This window comes from Solanum dulcamara, chromosome 11 (assembly GCF_947179165.1).
Source record: "Solanum dulcamara chromosome 11, daSolDulc1.2, whole genome shotgun sequence".
NCBI classification, from domain to species: domain Eukaryota; kingdom Viridiplantae; phylum Streptophyta; class Magnoliopsida; order Solanales; family Solanaceae; genus Solanum; species Solanum dulcamara.
This window is the reverse complement of record NC_077247.1, coordinates 34,070,435-34,085,535: the sequence shown is the minus strand read 5'-3', so window position 1 is coordinate 34,085,535 and position 15,101 is coordinate 34,070,435.

The following is a 15,101-nucleotide window of genomic DNA, read 5'->3' as shown; positions in this document are numbered from 1 at the left end:
TCAACTATATAGAATGATGAGATCATGAAAGAAGTGATGTATTTCTTAAGATGCCTTATAGCCTTCTACTCATAGATGTGGAGCGCTTCACACTGATGAACAATTCTCTACTCAATGCGGAATGATAGACTCTCTAGGACACCTGAACCTTATGCTCTAATACCAAGTTTGTCACGACCCGACCTAGAGCCTAGTCATAACACAATGATTAGAATCCCAAAGGACTCTAACTAAGCCTCTTAGTATAAAATTTATGAGCATACATAAGGTATGTGAAATAAATAAACAAGAACCAATGATACAGAAGCGTATTCTAAAATAGAACATAAGTCTCGAAACAAGAAATAACAACATAGACTCTTTTACTATCTAACATGCATCTAACAACTCGATTGGGCCATAAGACAAGCTTGTATATTACCAAATAGGAAACATAAGAGAATTAAGTAACAACTGTCAATTTAAGAAATAAATGTCATGTCCTGCAACTGTGAGAACTCACAAACAGAAAGGAGATAATAGCAAAACTCTAGCCACGAGTGGGAGGAGGATGACGTGATTGTCAATCCCTACATTATAATATAATGTAGGTAAAAGTATGTGTTAGTACATAGAATGCACTAAGTATGTGAGAATATGCATGAATAATAAACATAGGACATAATTAATATGAATCATGGGATGCAAGACCAATATCTTTAAAACATGAATGAAATCATGAAAATATTAAAACATTTATCTCATTGGTCAATGCATCAAAAGAATCTCATAATCATCATAATAGATCATACTCAACTAAAAATATGTGGGATAGGACCTTTAACCGACATGTACGACCATACAGCTAATACATGGAATCTGATGACTCCTGCATTGAGACAGGGGAAGCTACCTTGCCAGGGCATTCTCCATAAATAACTCTTTTAACTAGGCTATGTGGATCCACTAGCTTTGCCATATTGGCGTTTTGCATAAATAACTCTTTTAACTAGGCTATGTGGATCCACTAGCTTTGCCATATTGGCATTTGTAAACCTATGCGGGCAATGTAGTTTGACAGTAAAGGTTGCTACTAGGATTTCCTTGGGTAACTAACTGTGTTACCGAACCAAACCCCACCTAAAAGTCCTCTTAGTGCTTAAACAATATCCCAATGGAACTCATAAAATATGATCATAGACATCATAGGGAAAGATAATAACTAATATCAATCCATCTTTATAAAACATCATAAGAATAGCTCATCTAAATCAGCATAGTAAAAGCATATGATTAGCTCATCTATCATATAACTCATGCAATATAGGTGTAGGCCTTCAATCATTACATATCTTTGATCATAAACATCTTTAAGGACTTAGATTTCCCTATCTTTAACTTTTCTTGAAACATCATAGAGTCATAATTCATGAAATTCTTTGCATAAAGCATATTTAATTAATAGCATAAAGCTTTCATAGAATATAACTTGAAAATCATGATCATATCTCATAAATTATACTTGAAACTAGTATATAGAATGAGTCATTGAAATACAACTTAGAATCATGAAATATGAAATGAATTATGCATAATTAGACTAATAACATTGAATAATATCATAATTAAGTAAACCCAACAAAAATCATGCAATTAGGGCTTTTAATTAAAGAAATCATAAGAGAATTGAGAAGAAATCTTTGGGATTTCATTGGTGAAAGGTACCCATGGATGAAGTCCCACATACCTTGACTTTTATGGGCCCATAAATTGATAAGAATCAAAACTTAACCTTGAAGAACCCTTTTGAATTTCTTGAGAGAGAAGAAGACCTTGAGAAAGAAGAATCGGGAGAGCAGGTTTTGTGATTTAAGGATTATGGAGAGAATGAGAGGGTTAGAAGTCTTTAGGGTAGTTAATAGGTAGTATTTTACACTCAAAAACTATCCATATTCATTAATAAAGGTATAGGGAATGATCGAAATACCCTTTATTAAAACTGGAAACTAGGTTTCATAGAGGACCCACCACGAGCTGTGAACAGTTCGTGAACTTCACCACAGCCCGTGGTGGTGTCCGTAGTCAGTGCCTTGATCTTTGGGAAAAAGTGAAATCCTCAAGACCACCTTCATGGAGACCATGATGGTCTATGAAGGTCACCACGACCCATCATGAGGATCATGGTGAGGAACCTGACATGAGGGTCTGCAGGAGTGCTCACCACTGAACCCACCATGGTCCGTGAAGGGTAATACATCCTATATTCGTTCGATCGTGCTCTAGGCCTTGGAATAAATTATGCAGGGTCACCACAGAGGGAACCAAGGATTGTGGTGCTTACCATGGCTCATGGTCCCTGTTGTGACCTCTCCCTGCAGGTTTTAAGTTTTTGAAACTCTACCACAGTGGCATACCGCGGACCGTGGTGCTCAATATGGCCTTTGATGGCTTTTGTGGTCATCACCTAGTGCTAAAAATTGCATTTTCTGGAATTTCATATGTTGTTCCTCATTTTTCATCTTTCCAACTTTTTGAGTCTTACAATATATTTCCCTTGGAAAAATTCTTCCTCGAATGGGACTCAAGCTAGTATAAATGGAATAGGAAAGGAACATAATAACCCATCATGAATGCAAAATATCTCGATAATGCATAAAACATGGAATCTTTAATCTAAAGCTAAAACATGATTTTAAAACTCATTTCATGAACATGAATGCATATGAGACAATGAGAACAACTAAAACATATGATTTGGTTTGATTGGATCATAAAGGAACTAAATACCTCAATTAGGTACAGAAGGAAAGAGATGAGGATATCAGGACATCATATCAACTTCCGCTTCCTATGTAGCACTCTCAACCTCTTGGTTCCTTCATAATACTTTAACTGAACCTATTTCTTTGTTTCTCAACTTTCTAAATTGTCATTCCAATATCTCAACCATAACCTCTTCATATGAAAGACTCTCTTTAACTTTAATATTTTCCAATGGCACAATGGAGTTTGGATCACCAATAAACTTCCTTAATAAAGACATATGGAACAACGAATGCACCAATGCCAAATTAGAAGACAAATCCAACTCATAAGCCACCTTACCAATCCGACTCAAAAATCTAATATGGGCCAACATAACGAGGATTATAAGCAAACTCTATCGATGGAAAATGATCATACCAATTTCCTTTAAAATCTAGAACGCATGCTCTCAATATATTCTCTAATGTCTGAATGGTACACTTGGCCTGACCTTCCATTTATGGGTGAAAAGATGTACTGAGCTTCACTTGAGTACCAAGACCCTTTTTGAAGGATCTCCAAAACTGACATGTAAACTGAGTACCTCGATCCGAGATGATAGAAAATAGAACACCATGAAGTTGAACAAACTCTCGGATATACAACCTAGCATAGTTATTTTAGTTCTTATGCTCGTGTGCATTTCCTATACTTTCTGTTGATTCTAGTTTTTCCATAAATTCTATCTTTACTTATTTCCTTTACTTTTCAAGATCAGTCAGCCAATGATGCCTACTGAGTACCTGTTATTTTTGTACTCATACTACCCTCTGCATTTATTTTCATGATGCAGGTCCAAGCACTAGTTACCAACATCGATTTGGCTTATTGCGGTCTACTTCGGAGGCGTGGGTGAGCACTTGGCCTTTTTTGGATATTCCTATCTCCATCTGAACATATCTTACTAGTCTTCTACTTTTTGAGACAAATCATGTTGATGTGGTCTACTTTTGGGATTTGTATCAGGTTTTGGTAGTAGCTCTGTACTTGTGACTTCTAGGTTCTGGGAGGGATCTTATATTTGATGTATATATTTATTTGATGTGCTTCCACTTATTTATTTTATTCCAGTTATTACTATTTAGTTTTTACCCTTAAACACATTATTTACAGTTCTGAGATACGGGTTGGCTGACCTACTAATGGGTTATAATAGGTGTCATCATGACTCGAGAGGTTAGGTCGTGACATGTAATTTATGGGACTTGGAGTTATATAATCTCTTACCCAAATCGGTACTCAATACTACTTCCAAAAATATGCAATATCGATAATGCTAATGTAACATCTGTGGTTTGATAATATTGAAAGTCCTCTATAGGGAAAACTGATACTTACTTTACTTTACTGAAATGCCTTCTGGAAACCGTTTATGCTCTTTAAACTCTTTTTCAATGAAACTTTAAAAGTATCATTGGAGTCACTTTAATTTCCAAAATCAACCCAAAAGGCTTTTAATTAAATTATCAATAACTCAGGTTAATGTAATCAAAAGCATGAACAACAACTCAGAGAAATCAAATAGCATATAGTATCATAATTTTGATAAATAAGAGAATTCAAAATTTAGCATACGACACACAACCTAAACTCGAAATTCATGGAATTTTGGGTAGAACTCTAAACTTATCTCTTTACTAACTTAATTTCGATGTAGGGCATGAGGAAGAACTTAGTTCAACAGTAGAATTAGCCTTACATACCTGGAAAATTGAAAAAACTTGAAAAACTTGATGAAACTCTTAAAACCTTAATGTTTCTCCTCTTAAAACCTCGCTCTAAGTCTTGGGAATGATAATAAGGGGTAAAGAGTTGAATGACATTGTTAAGGTACTTAATTACATCCCAAAATATTGAAGATTGTAGTTGGAAATGATGGGAAAATAAGGACACAACCCATATTAAAATTTATGGGGGTTATCTATGGGTCAACCTACCACTACAAGAGAACAGGCTATTAGCTATGAATTTTATGTAGATAACTTAGGTCCCTAGCAAATTTACATAATTTTCATGGGATTTAGCTAGAAATTTCTTGGTTCCTAGCAAACGAATATCCTGCTTCCTATCAAGAGTTTTGGTTGAAAATTTTATCAAATAATAACTAGAAATTAGCTATGAACAATCCCTAGCTAAAACATAGCTTGGGACTTTCCCTTGCAAAATCTGTAGCCAACCTTTTGTAATAAACATCGTGATCATTTTTGTATTTTTGCTTGATTTTACTATTTCCCCCTCTCTTTAGTTGCTTTGTAGAATTTATGAGGTTCGGGGATAGGTGGCATTCTTTCGAGGAGTTCGGTGAGTTTGGCCATTTTTAGGCCTAAGGCTTGAAAGAGTTGACTTTACAATTGGAGATTCTGATGTTGGATGAATATTCTATCAATTTATTTAGATCTGGAAGGATCATTTTAGTCTAGTGTAATGATTGATTCGGGATTCAGGGCTATCATTTTGAATTTGTGCGATTAAGAGTTTTAGTTTTTGAAATTCGGCTAAAGTTTGGGTCAACATTCTTGGTAAATGTGGTCGAATTGAAATTTCAACAGTGTGGTTAGCTATGGAATGCCATGTTTGGTCTTGAACGACCTTTGGTTTGGTTCTCGAGGTTATCAGGGTGAGTTTGTATATTTGGTTGCGTTGTTTGTGAATTCTTTGTAAGTGTTCACTTTCATTAATATTTTTACAAGACGACCTCCGTTAGTTACTTAGCCAATTTTTTGGACTTCAAAATGTTGTTTTCAATAGAGTAGCATGGTTTGTTTGGGTCAATGAGGTTTTGAATGAGCTTCGAGCCCCCAACGGGGAATATTTTCATTCTTGGGAGTTGCTGATGTTCAGTTGATGGTGCAGCTGACATTTTCTCTCAGCGATCATGGGCCCTTGGCTGCATTCTTGGAGTCCTAGCCATGATGTGCTTTGGGTTCATAGAGGACAATTGACCTGAGCTCTGCAATCACGGGCGGAGCTCGCATTCGCGGAGGCCACTAGTCTAGTGCTCCACACTCGCGGACTAGTCTCTGCATTCGCAAAGGGTCAGTTAACAGACCTTCGTATTCACAGAGCTAGTATCCATACTCTCGAATGCCAAATGGTGTTGCACCACTGAGCTTTTAAGCTCAATTTCTGCATGGAAATTCCCATTTCCAACTTAGTAAAACTTCGATTTTGAGAGCAATTCTTGGACATATTAGGTGATCTTGTTGGAGGGTGTTGGCAATTCATGTGGGCATATTTTGAGGTATTTGAATCATCCATTTCTCTTGGAAAATCCCACGAATTTCTCCATAATTTCAGTGTTTGATCACTTTTAGTTCTTATAGTAGTAGGGCTATTTTGGGTTGAATTTTGCTCGGATTGTGCTCATTTTAGGAGCATGAATTCCTTGAGCTCATTAAGACCTTGTGAAAGAGTCATTTTTGGGATTTTTTGCATAGGTCCCAAGGTCCAATTTTAGCCCATTTCTATTCTGAATTTGTAATTATAATATGGGTATCAATTGTCTTGTTTTGGTATTTTCTCTGCTAATTTGATAGCGTGCCACCGTTTGGATGATCTATGGAAATGAAAAGATTTGGAATAGAGGTTCAGATGCAATTTTGGCCTTGACGTAGTTTACGGTTTCTCTTTTAGACTTGGCTCAGCTAGTTTATGTATATTCATAAGAGAAGTTGGATCAATAGGAAGGATTATAGGTTATGATTTTAGGATTCCATGATTCTTAGTATTCAAATGGCCATGTCCAGGAATTTTAGCTAGTATTTAGCCATTTAGACTTACTTTAGTTTGAATTTTTTGGTTGCTTGATAATTTAGCTCCTTAGAACTCTTTTAGGTGATATGAAACCTAATTCTTGCGTGTTTAGAATGTTTGAGTTGTTTGGTTACCTTGGTCTGGTTGTATTTGATTTTATCGTTGTACTTTATGCACGTTGTGCCCGAGGCCTTGAACTTGGACTGGCAGGAGTCCTAGGTTAGTAGTGCTACTTTGTAAATGTGTTTTCCTACTACTTTGGTGTGATGCTTATGTTGCGTGGATTGTGGATTTTACGATGGATTGCATTCAAGTGAATTTACCTATGTTAGCGCCATGAACCTAACTTTTGGTAATGGGAAGGGGTTAAGACTGGTATTGTACTTTATTGAAGGAACTTGTTTTTGAAGGAAAATATACATATCTATGTTATTTTCATGGTTTATACCTACTGAGTACCCTATGTTTTGCTACTCATGCTACACTTCTTCATTTCTTTCCGATGCAGCTCCCAGTACGAGCCTCTGTGAGCATTGGATCTCCTGCAGCTCTCATAGACTTGGATCGTGGGGAGCTGCAGCGTTCAGAGACTTGTTATTTTCCAGCTTTTGTATTGACTTATATCTTTTGTATTTTGATGAGTCAGATCTTTTATATTTATAGCTTTCAGTACTTAGTAGCTCTTGTACAAGTGACACCATGTCCGGGGATAGATCTGTGTCATTTTTTTATTTTAGTCAGTTTTGAGCCTCTTTTGTATATTTTGTATCGTATTGTAGATTTATGATATGGCCCAGTTCTTGTATTTACTATTCCTGTCTTCTGCCTCTTATTATTTTTAGGTTATTAAGTTGTTGTCTTCCGCAAAAGTTCTATCCATTGGAATTTTAGGCTTGCCTACAGTGGGGGTGTAGTAGGCACCATCATGGCCTAGCTAAGAGACGTGACACCTTTGGCGGGAAATCAAAAATTGGCGCCAATATTTTGGTAGGAAATTTATTTGGCACAATTTCCTCAAATAGGGAAATAACTCATAGCTATTCCTCAAATATTGTTATCATTATTGTTCTTATTATTGTTGTTCTTATTATTGTTGTTCTTGTTATTATTGTTGTTATTGTTATTGTTATTATTGTTATTGTTATTGTTATTGTTGTTGTTGTTGTTATTGTTATTGTTATTGTTATTGTTGTTGTTGTTGTTATTGTTATTGTTATTGTTATTGTTGTTGTTGTTGTTGTTGTTGTTGTTGTTGTTGTTGTTGTTGTTATTGTTATTGTTATCGTTCTTCTTCTTCTTCTCCTTCTCCTTCTCCTTTTCCTTCTCCTTCTCCTTCTCCTTCTCCTTCTTCTTCTTCTTCGTCTTCTTCTTCTTCTTCTTCTTCTTCTTCTTCTTCTTATTATTATTATTATTATTATTATTATTATTATTATTATTATTATTATTATTATTATTATTATTATTATTATTATTGTAACGACCCATTATGTTGTTTTGAGAACTAGAGCTTTTTATTTCATAAAAGACTCATCCTGTAAATTTTTAATTGGGTATTTTGGATTTTTCAATAATTACGGTTATTTAGTTGAGGGGAAAACTTTGATAATTTATTTAATTAGTGGATTAAAGTGTTAATTTAATTAATACTCTATACCAATTATTAAAGGAAAAGGATAGGGTTTATAAATTTTTATACATAATTAGTTGGAGCAAAAAGAGAAGAAACATAGAAAAGGAAAGGAAAAAAAAACTCACCTGCGCGGCAGAACTGGAAAAAAAAATGAGAAGAGAAAAAAATACGGAGGAAGAAAGAAAAGAAAGGGGAAAAGAAAAATAAAGGAGAAGAGAAAAATAGGAATTTTTATTCCAAAGCATCAAGGTAATTATTCTCATGCTTTCCATTAAATTTGTATGCGATTATGAACATATTTTAGGGTATATTGGTGGAGAAATAATGGTAAAATAAGGAAATATGACCCTAGGGCTCTTCACATAAAATCTTGATTTGGGGGTCGAATAACGATCCGTTTTAGCTGAAATTTGACATGTGAATTTATTTTATCATGAGTGAACATAATCGGAAAGAAAATTTCAGATTTGACTTCAATGACTCGAGATGACTTTTTGACCCAATTTTTTATCCAAAAATAAATATAGCTATATGGGTGTCATTGGATTCGTATTCTTATGAAGATTATGTATTTGAACATATTTTGATCATTTGGAAGCGTTATGAGAGGCTCAAGTTTAGAAGTGATTATTTAATTTAATTGAGGTTTAATCCTAGTTTTGAAATTCATAAAATAAGGGAGTTGACATGTTAAGTGGCATCAAGATTAGGAACGTGTTTATAGAATTAGGTGAGTTATTGGGGCTAGGTTAAACATATATATAATATTGGTGTTTACGGATTAGTTTACTTATAAATATTATATATTTGATAGATTGAGATTGGTCTGAGGCATTGAAGAAGGGGAAAGACATTGGTGGATTAGCTTGCTTTACTTCGATTCTTCGGTTGAGGTAGGTTATGGTTTTTATTCTATATCATAGATAGACTCTTAATAGTGATTGATATTCATTGAGTAATATGTGTGAAGTTTACTACGCATTTAATTGTTGTGGTTTGGATGGCTGATATGCTGTTGTGATTGGTCTAAAATCCCGAGGCCATGAAATCCATAATCTTAAACTTGTCCTATCAAAAATGGTGCCTTGAATAAAGAAGGCTTGATGAAATATTGTTAATGAAGTGAAATGTAATCATAAGGAATGATAAATTAATTATATTTGGATTGGGTGTCACGTTCCGACACGATATATTTGGATCGGGTGTCACGTTTCAACACGATATATTTGGATCGGGTGTCACATTCCGACACGGTATATTTAGATCGGGTGTTACGTTCCAGCACGGTAATATTAAAGGAAAATAAATTAAAATTACTTAATACTACCCAATCTCCAAAAACTCATATTTCAAAAGAGTGTGATGTGGAGGCTTGAGTCTTTATGTGTGATCTTGATATTATTGACTAATTATGTAATTGTTCATTGGTTGCCACCTGTTAAGTGTTGTTGTTGATTTTCCACTATTATTTTATATATATTAATTTCTATTTTGAGTCGGCCGATGATACCTACTCAGTACATGTTGTCCTGTACTGACCCCCTACTTGTAATTTTTCTTGATTTATTTTGTGGAGTGCAGCGAGTGTTCCACAGACTTCGACTCGACCTCAGCTCTTGTCCGTCTCAAGTTCATCAGATTTAAGGGTGAGCTATCCTTCTAGCTCGTGATGGATTCTCTTAGTCATGACATGATGTCCTTAGTGTTCGGACACGAACTATGTCACTTATTTTATTTTAGTGTTTGACATTCTAGACTTAGTATTTTAGAATTATATGTCCTTGATGTGATGACTTTCAGATTTTGGGGAACGTTATGTAGTAAACTCTTGTGGATTTTTATTTCTTACTTTATAAGTTTGAGTTTCCACGTTATTATTATACTTTATAAGTTAGGGTTCACATCATTGGTTCTCCCACCTAGGAGGTTAAGTGTGGGTGCCACTCATGGCCCATTTTGGGTCTTGACAAACTTGGTATCAGAGCTATAGGTTCGGTGATCTTATCACACAAGGACCGGTCTAGTAGAGTCTTGCGGAATGGTACGGGGACGCCTTTACTTTTCTTCGAGAAGCTATGGGACTTTAGGAAAAATCCATTCCTTCTTTCTTTCGTGCTATTACTTGAATCTAATTGGTATCTAGGTGATACAAATTGGCATTTGACCTTCTTCACTCTATTTTCACAAATGTTCAGAACTAAAATAATAGCATCGCATGAGCCAACCATTAAGGTTGTAGCTAGAGGGGGTTAGTGATGAGAGATCATGGTAGAAGTCGCAGGAGAAACCCCACCAAGGGCAAAGGTCAGGCAGCTAGGCAACGTCTTTTGACTTCTTCATAGAAAAGTATATCCCCCAGACCTAGAGGGACAAGAGGGGAGATGAGTTCCAAAATATAGAGCAAGGAAAGATATTCATTGTAGCATGTGAGACCAGGTTTCGTGCCTTATCCAAATATGCTAACAACTTTGCTTGAGTCTAGAAGAGCGGATTTCGCCACTTTGTGAAAAGATTGTGGTCAGAACCTCTACTGCAGTTTCATAGATTGAGTATATATCAAAGAGGGTTAGGATATGACTACTATAATGATATTGATTCTTACTTGGTTAGATTATGGATTGTGTTACTTCTGCTAACGACCTGACCTATGAAAAAATGTATATCGCTTTGGATAGAAACAGAATGGATCGAATTTGGTAATGTTTTATAATTGTTCAATGGGTAGGAAGGTGCGGGTCATTTGGGGTACGGTCTTCTCGATAGGTATAATGTGTTCTAGGGGTATATCTTAGATACGATTAATGCATTTAGGTTGTTGAGTATATTTCAAACATTCTAAATAAGGATAGGTGACTTTATCATAAGCTCCAAGAGAGTGGATCGATATAGGAACGATAAGATTATGGGTACAGGAAGACCCAACAAATAAACTTGGGTAAAGGCAATCGAAGATTTTAGTAAGAACATACATATAAAATTGGATTAGACCTTTGAAAGTGGATGATTTTATGATAGAGGTGGAGGGGGTGAAGCCAGATAGCTTCGCTACAGAGCCCATTGTTATGCTTTCCCCGGGACGTTAGAGGCAGAGACATTCGATGTTGTTATCACAGGTACTCTTCTGGTCTACGATCGCTTGGATTTCGTATTGTTTGATCCTGAATCCATATTTTTTTATGTATTCCGCATTTGCTGTTGGACTCAGTTTACATTTTGACTTACTTAACATGCCTATTCGTGTTTCTACTATTGTTGGTAAATCTGTGCTAATTGAGAAAGTGTATAGGTCTTGCCTTGTGACTTCTGTGGGGAGCAGAACTTATGTAGATTTGATTATTCTGGAGATGGTTGACTTTGATGTAATCTTGGGTATGACTTGACTCTCTCCAAATTTTACTATTTTAGATTGCAATGCTAAGACTTTGACTTTAGCCAAGCCTGGGATGGATCAATTGGTATAGAAGGGTGACTATCTTCCAGCTCCAGTTCGGATTATCTCTTTTCTTCGTGCTAAGAGATTGGTAAGTAAGGGTTGTTTAGCCTTCCTAGCACATCTTAAGGATGATAGTTCTGAAGTGCCATCGATTGAGTCTATTTCGATAGTGCGTGCGTTTGTGGATGTTTTCCCCACAGACTTATCTAGTATGCCACCTGATAGGGATATAGATTTTTGTATCGACCTGTAGCCCGACACTCGCCCTATTTCTATTCCACCTTATAGAATGGCCCCGACTGAGTTGAGGGAGTCGAAGGCCGAACTTCATGAGTTGTTGGGTAAAGGTTTTATTAGACCGAGTACCTCTCCTTGGGGTGCTCCAATTTTATTTGTAAAGAAGAAGGATAGTAGCCTTCGTATGTGCATAGATTACATGCAGCTGAACAAGGTGACTATTAAAAATAGGTATCCCCTTCCTCGCATTGATAACTTATTTGATCAATTGGAGGGTGCTTGTATTTTCTCAATAATTGATTTGAGTTTCAGTTACCATCAGCTGAAAATACGAGCAGCAGATGTACCGAAAATTGCATTTCGAATCAGGTATGGACACTATGAATTCTTGATAATATCTTTGGGCTTACAAATGCACCTGCCGCTTTCATAAGTCTGATGAATGGAATATTTAAGCCATATTTAGATCTCTTTGTTATTGTTTTTATTGATGATATATTGATCTACTCAAAGAGCAGAAAAGAACATGAAGAGCATTTGAGGATTGTTTTAGGATTGTTAAGGGAGAAAAGGCTATATGCCAAATTCTCCAAGTGCGAGTTCTGTCTTGATTCAGTGTCTTTCTTAGGGCACGTGGTTTCTAAGGATGGAGTGATAGTGGATCCCCAGAAGATTGAAGTAGTGAAAAGTTGGGCAAGACCCACTAATGTCTTAGAGGTAAGGAGTTTATTGGTTTGGCTAGCTACTGTCACCGATTCGTCAAGGGATTTGCTTCCATTGCTTCCCATCTAACCAATCTGACCGAGCAGAAAGTTTCATTTGTGTGGTCGAACGACTGTGAAGAGAGTTTTTTTGAAACTCAAGACTTTATTGACTACTGCACTGATTCTCGCCTTGCCAGTAGAAGGTAAGAATTTCATTGTTTATTGTGATGTATCATATTCGGGTTTAGGCGCAGTGCTAATGCAGGAGAAGAATGTAATTGCCTATGCTTCAAGGCAATTGAAGGTGCATGAATGTAATTACCCCACTCACGATTTAGAGTTGGCTGTTGTTGTATTTGCATTGAAGTAGTGGAGACATTATCTATATGGGGTAAGGTGTGAAGTGTATATAGATCATCGCAGCTTACAACATGTGTTCACTCAGAGAGACTTGAATTTGAGGCAGAGGAGGTGGATGGAATTGCTAAAGGACTATGATATCACTATTCTTTATCACCGGGGAAAGGCTAATATAGTGGTCGATGCCTTGAGCAGAAAAGTAGGGAGATGGGAAGTTTAGCTCATTTGCAGGTTTTCAGACGTTCAAACTCTGCCCAATAGCTTTATGAGGCTGGAAGTAACTAAGAAAGGAGGATTTTTGGCCTGTGTGGAGGCAAGATCTTCTTTCCTTGACAAGATTAAAGAAAAGAAGTTTGATGATGAGAAGCTGAGCCAAATTCGTGATATGGTCTTGCATGAAGAAGCCAAAGAGGCTGTGATCGATGAGGAAGGCGTCTTGAGGATTAAGGGGCAGGTATGTGTGCCCCGTATTGATAATTTGATTCAGACTATTCTTGTAGAGGCTCACAGTTCGAGGTACTCTATACATCTTGGTGCAACCAAGATGTATCGCGATTTGAGACAACATTATTGGTGGAGCAGAATGAAGTGTGACATTGTTGATTTTTTTTGCCCATTGTCCAAATTGTCAACAGGTAAAATATGAGCACCAAATGCCTGGAGGGAAACTTCAAAGAATGTCCATTCCTGAATGGAAGTGGGAAAGGATTGCAATGGATTTTGTGGTCGGCCTTCCAAAGATATTGGGTAAGTTTGATTCGATATGGGTGATTGTTGACCAGTTAACTAAGTCTGCTCACTTCATTCCAATCAAGGTGACTTATGATGCAGAGAAGTTAGCCAAACTCTATATCCGCGAGATTGTTCGATTACATGGAGTTTCGATTTCTATCATATCAGATAGAGGTACGTAATTTACTTCTAACTTTTAGAGGACCTTGCATGCTGAGTTAGGTACAAGATTGGATCTTAGTACTGCATTTCACCCTCCGACCGATGGCCAGTCCGAAAGGACAATTCAAGTGCTGGAGGATATGCTTCGTGCGTGCGTTATAGATTTTGGTGGTCATTGGGATCAGTTCCTACCCTTGGTAGAGTTTTCGTATAATAATAGTTATCACTCGAGTATTGATATGACTCCATTTGAGGCATTGTATGGGAGGATATGTAGGTCTCCTATTGGTTGGTTTGATGTGTTTGAGGTAAGACCTTGGGGAACTGATATTTTGAGGGAATCATTAGAGAGGGTGAAATTTATTCAGGAGAAGCTTCTACCGCTCAGAGCAGGCAGAAGGAGTATGCAGACCGAAAGGTCATGGACATGGAGTTTATGGAGACCTATGAAGGGTGTGGTGAGATTCGGTAAGCAAGGTAAGCTCAGTCCGAGGTATATTGGGCCGTTTAAAGTTCTTAAGCGTGTTGAAGAAGTGGCCTATGAATTGGCTTTACCTCCGGGTTTATTTGAAAACACCCAGTGTTTCATGTGTATATGCTAAAGAAATATCATGGTGATGATAACTATATTATTCATTGGGATTTAGTCTTGCTTGATGAGAAATTGTCTTACGAAGAGGAGCCTGTAGCTATTCTTGATAGGGAGGTCCGCATGTTGAGGTAAAGGGAGATTGCGTCTATGAAGGTCCAGTAGAGGAATCGTCCGGTTGAGGAGTCCACTTGGGAGACTGAGGCGGATATGCGGGGAAGATATCAACATCTATTCGTCAAGTAAGGTATCCTTTTCAACCCTTGCTCTTATTTTGACCGTTCGGGGATGAACGGTGGATAAATTGGTATTTGTTGTAACGACCCATTAGGTCGTTTTGAGAACTAGAGCTTTTTATTTCATAAAAGACTCATCCCGTAAATTTTTAATTGGGTATTTTGGATTTTTCGATAATTACGGTTATTTAGTTGAGGGAAAACTTTGATAATTTATTTAATTAGTGGATTAAAGTGTTAATTTAATTAATACTATATACCAATTATTAAAGGAAAAGGATAGGGTTTATAAATTTTTATACATAATTAGTTGGAGCAAAAAGAGAAGAAACATAAAAAAGGAAAGGAAAAAAAAAATACTCACCTGCGCGGCAGAACTGGAAAAAAAAATGAGAAGAGAAAAAAAATACGGAGGAAGAAAGAAAAGAAAGGGGAAAAGAAAAATAAAGGAGAAGAGAAAAATAGGAATTTTTATTCCAAA